Here is a 6,563-nt window from a genome sequence, read left to right on the forward strand (position 1 = left end):
AGCACAGAACAAAGTAGTCCATTGGAAGTGGGAAGACAAATTGGCTGAATATCAGATCAGTGATACTTTTCCTTCATTATAGGATTCAGTGTATAAGCATGTATAGACTCTTCCATCTAGAAAATACATGCTTATTCACGTGTACCACCAAAGTCCCTATGGCTTTGTCTGTCGATGTTTGGACATCTGTCTTTCAAGGAAATTTACTTGCTATCCATCAGAAGAACAACTTCTGTTTTCAGTGTGAATTTTTCTTAATATTCCCATCTGGGTTGCTGTTGCACAATTTTCGTGGGCATTTCCAATTGAACATAGAAAGCACTTATCACAATCCAAGTTTACACAGTATCCCTGTAAGTTAGTGAGATGCAGAAAATGAGAAGCCAACACATCAGGACCAGGAGGCCACAGAAGTGAGGGTTCGTGATAACTGGGTAGTTCCGTGTGTGACAGATGGCCACAAAACGGTCATAGGCCATCACGGTCAATAGGAAATTATCCATTCTGTTGGGAGCCAGAGTGGAATCAAAATGTACCTTGATTTGCATCAGACAATGGCTTTATTGTCTTATTGTTTTCTGGCCTTATTCTGTTTAAATGACCTGAGAATTACCATATGAATGTAACACCTGGAAGTTCCCTGGGTCTCAAGAAGGGAAGGGCTGGAGTGGAAAATAAATGGGGCAGTCTTTACCTGGACTGCAGACATCCCGGACCCGGTGTGTCTGTCTCTCTTCTATTTCGTCCTAGTCCTTGCCCCCTATTTCAGGAACCCCAGTCTGCGAACCCTGGTTTGCTGCCGGCTGGCCCCGGCACCATTCCAACAAAATCCAGAAATAAATACACCTGAGTGAGGCACTCTGGGTAGGAGATGTCTTTCCTCTGGCTCTGGATGTCCACCAGCATCTTGGGGACTGTGGTGGAGGTGAAGCAGATGTCTACAAAGGACAGGTTGGAGAGGAAGAAATACATGGGGGTGTGGAGGTGGGGGTCAGAGGTGACTGCTAGGATGATGAGCAGATTTCCGAGTACGGTGATCAGGTACATGGACAGGAAGATCCCAAAGAGCAGGGGCTGGAGTTGAGGGTCATCTGAGAGGCCCAGGAGGAGGAATGGTGATTCCCCTATGTGGTTTTGTGCTGTCATAGCCCTGGCTGCTTTCCTTGGGGCAAGTAAGGAAAAGTTCAATCAATGCCCACTGCCAGCTAAAGTGGTCATGCCCTTCCCCTGCCCGATGCCTTTTTGTTTCCTAATGGCTCCCCGGGGTTGACCTGCACAGCCAAATTTGCCTCCACTCACTTTCATATTGTAATATGTGGGTAAATATCCCTGTCTTGTATTCATTTACTCAGAGATTTTGTGTTTTGCTAGTCCTGAGGCTTGATCCCAAGTCCTGGGCACTGTCCGTGGGCCTGTCAAAGTTAGAGCACTAGTACTTGAGCCACAGCACCACTTCGGCTTTTTCTATATATGTGGTACTGAGGAATCAAACTCGGGTATTCTTGCATGCTAGGCAAGCATTCTACCACTAGGCTTTGCTCTAGTCCCTATTAAATATATTTTTCTAAACCTTGCTTTTAAGTAGTGGCACTATGGCGCTATAATTCAATGATCAGTTTGTGAGTACAAGGCCATTTCATCCATGTCACTCCTTCCATGCTCTCCCCGACCCCTCTCAGTCCAACCCCTCCCTCACTTCACCCAGTTACAGCTTCACATTTGTACACTGAATATTACGAATGATTTTGCCCACCTTTCCTCTCTCCATTTCCCTGTCCACCTTTTCCACTGCCTTCACCTTTCAGGAAGCGCTTTCAACTCTCAGGCACAATTAATTCTTTTACCTATTTTCCTGGTGGAGGGAATGTTCACCATATAATAGGATCGAGTTTTCCTCCCGTTGTGTGCAGTCCATGGAGCGAGCATCTATCTCAGGAATGGGAGCATTTGTGGGGAAGATCTCACTACATGGAGTTCCTGGATGCGGATGGAATATAGCATTGCTGGTCGACATGGCTGTGGATTCCTCCCGACAGAGAATTCCTTCTAGGTGATTTCTTCTAAAATATGAGAGAGGGTAAAAAAGAGACTACCAGCTACACAGAATTGTGCCGGGGCCAACCGGCAGCAAACCAGGGTTCACAGATTGGGATTCCTGAAATAGGGGGCAAGGACTAGGAAAAAATAGAAGAGAGACAAACAGATGGGGTTCAGGAAGGCTACAGCCCAAATCAGGAGCCACAGCTTAAGAAGCCTTTAGCCCAAGACCGTAGCCCAGTTTATTTCCAGTTCTGAATCTTAAATACACTTCTTTAAACTAGGGAACTGCCAGGGGCTACATTCGTACAAACAGTATCAAGTCTGAAATAGGTTGAATGAGAAGCTATCAAGTCCCAAACAGGTTAAATGAGAAGCTATTGACACAGCCCAAAATCATGATAAGAGCTTACTTCCTTGTGTACTCAATTGTGCGGGTCCAAGGTCACTGACCCCACAGTCACGGTCACTGACCCCACAGTCAGTCCCCAACAGAATTGAGGAGAAAGGAACACATCATTAAAATAACATAATGTGCTTAGCGCATTTAGTTCATGCCTGTAATCCCAGCTACTCAGGAAGGGGAGAGCTAAGGCTTGGGGTTCTAAGTCATTCTGGGCAAGAAAAGTCGGTCAGATTCTTATCTATATTTTTAGCACTAAAAAGATGACAATGGGTCTAGCAATGGCCTTGAGTAAGAAGTCTCAGAAACTCTGAGTTTAAACCTGAGGACTGGCACACACACACACACACACACACACACACACACACACACACACACAATATACAACACATGTGTGAGATTTCATGCTCTGGAGCAGGATCCTATTGTATGGAAATCAGCAGAATTAATGGATCATGCAATAATAAACTGAATGAATTTGATTCATATGCTCAATTCTCTATCTATCTATCTATCTATCTATCTATCTATCTATCTATCTATCTATCTATCTAACTATCTCTCTCTATGTATATATAATGAATGTAAATGTTTATGGGGACAAGCCTGAGGGACAGGGAAGGAATGGTGGGGTTGAATAATGCAGAATATATGTGAAGATGAAGATGAAAATCCACTAAACCTTGAAAGTGGGGCTGGATTATGTGCCAAAAAAGAGTTACAGAGGGGTTTATTTTGATCAAACCACAATATATGCCCGTTTGGAAATACCACAGCAAAACCCCTTTTTCCAGTTGGTATACATAGAAATCCATTCTGTGCACACAGAAGCCAGTGTTCATATGCAAAACTAAGTGAGGGAAGGTGGCTCACAGCTGGCATTCTAGCTACTAAGAGGCTGCAATTGACATATCAGGGTGTGAAGCCAGCTCAGGCAGGGAAATCCATGACATTCTCATTCCTGATTAATTACTAAAAAGCCACATGGGGGCCCTAGTTCACTTGGTATGGCTCAGAAGCTCAGGGACAGTGCCCAGGTGCACAGTTCAAGACCCATGACTGGCACATGTACATTCAGGCACACACACACAGACACAGACACAAAAACACACACCCACACACAGACATACAGACACACACGCACACACAGACACACACACGAAGGGGAATTCTTCCTTACTAATAATTCTTTTGTTGGCTAGATTTTGTTATGGACACTAATGGGAAACAAACCATACATTGTCAGTCAAATATGCCAGCAAAATATTGGAGAGGATAAGAAAAAAATTCCAATCAAAGCTGGCACTGGTGTTTCATCTCTGTAATCATCATTGCTCAGGAGTCTTAGATCTGACAATGGCAGTTCAAAGCCAGCCTGGGCAGGAAAGTCTATGAGACCCTTATTTCCAAATAATGACAGAAAAAGCTGGAAGTGGAGATGCAGCTCCAATAGTGGAGTGCTAGCCTTGAGCAAAAGGAGCTGAGGGACAGTACCATGGTTAGACTTCAAGGCCCAGGTCTAGGCACACACATACACACACATACACACACACACACACACACACACACACACACACGTCCCTGGCCTGGAACCCAAAAGACAATACCTGGTGTACATTGGAGCTTTAGCGGGGGTTAAACAAATACATAATTGGATGTAGCAAAGCTGACAGATGACGCTGATTATTGGGAAAGAGTGAAGAAAAGCGAGAGAGCTTTCAGAAAGGAACTACATGAAGAATGCCCTCTAGGTTGCAGAAAGTGAGAGAAAGAAGGGAAATCAGAGTTCACAAAGCCTGAATTCCAAGTGCCTTAGAGTTCTGGGACCACATCTGCAGATGACGAGCTCCCTTCTGGCCCTTCCCAGCCTCACTATTCCAGAGGATTGCCTGCTACACACCCCATTTTCTTTTTCTCTTGTTTTCCCTCACTGATCATAAATTTACACGCTAACATGGTTCTGTATTTTGGTTATCACTGAAGATTTCTTATCTCCCCAACTCCTCCTTAGAAGTTTGTCGGCTGGGGTTTTGACCGAGACTGGATTCAGAGAAGGGAGTCAGAAGCTTGTGCAGTTTCTTGCAACTCAATCGATGTATCTACTAAGATCTCTTCAGGAAATGAATTACCTTTCATGAAATAATTGTCTTTATGAAATTAAATGCCTTTTCTGTCTCCAAACCATTTTGTTCCCATGAGTTAAAGTGAAGATGACATCATGGATAAACAGATTTAGGTTAATTTCTTGCATTATTGTAGACTGTAAAAGGGTGAGAGGAATTAATTTATTCCAAGGGGAACACAGTTTCTTTTGTTTTGATAAAGAGTATAACAATGAATTCTCAAAGGACCTAATAATTTCTATAGGAACGAAATCTCTGGAGCCATGTCCATTTGGCATCTGCCTTGAAGAATCTTTGGACATGTAATAGATCACTTGATCTCTAGAGGGAAAAACAATTTCTTGATTTTTTCACTGTTCAAGTTTTATTTGGTGTTTTCCTATGACATTTGGATAGTTTTTGCACTGTTCATCTGTAGCTTTTTACATAACATGCAAAGCACACTATTGATATATAATACATAAAATATCCTTTAAATCAATGATGCATGTGACATGTGAAAATGGATTTATACAACCCATCCCAGGAAGTGTGATTGGGAAAAGGAGTTGGAACTAGGTGTTTTGGTGATTTACGAAGCACACAGTAACATATCTGGTTCAAAGGGTAATTAGGGACTATGCACCATTCATTGGCAGTGGTGTCTCAGAGAGGGTAAAATTGTTTACACTTACCAGTTTTTACAGTTACACAGGACCCATCCACCATCAGAATACAGCTGCATGTTTTCCTGAACCAGTCCTAGTCCTAATTTCAGGAAATGGATACTTTTCCCAGGTCTTTTCATAATGCTACTGCTTTAGTCACAGATCAGTATGGGACAACATGCATAATCTCCGAATAAAATTCTCTTATAGCCTCGACAGTGAAGTGGTACATAGAAGACTTCAAAACTGTAGCTCCTTTTGGATTCCCCAAAGCATATCTGCACTTTTCTTCAAGTGAGCCTCTTCCTCGGGAGTCAGAGTGACCTTCACCACATCTGAAATTCCATTCTGTCCCAGAATGCAAAGAACACTAAGGAAGACATCTTCCTTCATTCGATAGAGACCCATAATCATGGTTGAAATTGGATGAACTCTTCGAAGAGTCTTCATAATACTTTCTGCTAAATCTGCCACAGACAGTCCAATGGCCCAGGATGTATAGCCTTTCAGTTTGATCACCTCATAGGCACTGTCAACAACTTGTTTATGAACCTCTTTCCACTGTTCCTTGTCTGCATCAGTGCCTAAATCAAGATTCAGATTCTTGAAGGAGACACCAGCAACATTTACTCCACTACACACTGACACACTAGGGTCTCCATGAGAACCCATCCATGACAGCTTAAGGGGTGAATTCCCAGCCTCTCTCCCATCAGGTAATGGAACCGAGATGAATCCAGATTACAGCCACTTCCAATGACACAGTTTTGGGGGAAGACACTTATCTTCCAAGCCAACTAGGTCAGAATATCCACTGGATTGGAAACAGTAAGCAACTTGCAGTTTGGGCTGTCCGTCACTACATTAGGAATGATGAACTTAAAGATGTTTACATTGCGCTGGACCAAATTAAGACGAGCAAGCTCGTCTGCCAAGTCCTGATTGCACAGGCCATGCCAACAGCACCAACCCCAACAACTGTAATCTTGTTCTGGGGGACATGATCCTCCTTAAGACGATTCACAATCAGCTGATCCTTGAGACTTTCCATTCTGGACTTGGAAGGACTGGAACTCCAGGGTGCATGAAGGGCAGGAGTCGGAGATGCACTGCGGGAAGATCTGGACTCAGCAAGAGCCGCTCCATCCAATTTCTTGATTTTCATTCACTATTTAATAGTGTCTTATACTTGGAAGTTATAGATAAAATTACCACGTTTTATTTGGTCAGCAGCACACTGAGACACACAGCACCCTATAAAATTATATTTGGTATCTCATATATGTTACCCTTAGTATCCATTCAGAATATCACAAGCATAGCTCAGTGCCCTTTTCAGTAGACTTAATCAGT

The 6,563-nt window shown here is 43.2% G+C and overlaps 1 pseudogene; it reads right to left on the bottom strand.

Annotated features, from left to right (window-relative positions):
- Positions 1–5,450: 5,450 nt before the first annotated feature.
- On the bottom strand, positions 5,451–6,276 carry LOC150068302 (L-lactate dehydrogenase A chain pseudogene; annotated as a pseudogene).
- Between the last annotated feature and the right edge of the window lie 287 nt (positions 6,277–6,563).

Source organism: Megascapheus bottae, chromosome 1 (genome assembly GCF_031878675.1).
Source record: "Megascapheus bottae isolate mThoBot1 chromosome 1, mThoBot2.hap1, whole genome shotgun sequence".
NCBI lineage: Eukaryota > Metazoa > Chordata > Mammalia > Rodentia > Geomyidae > Megascapheus > Megascapheus bottae.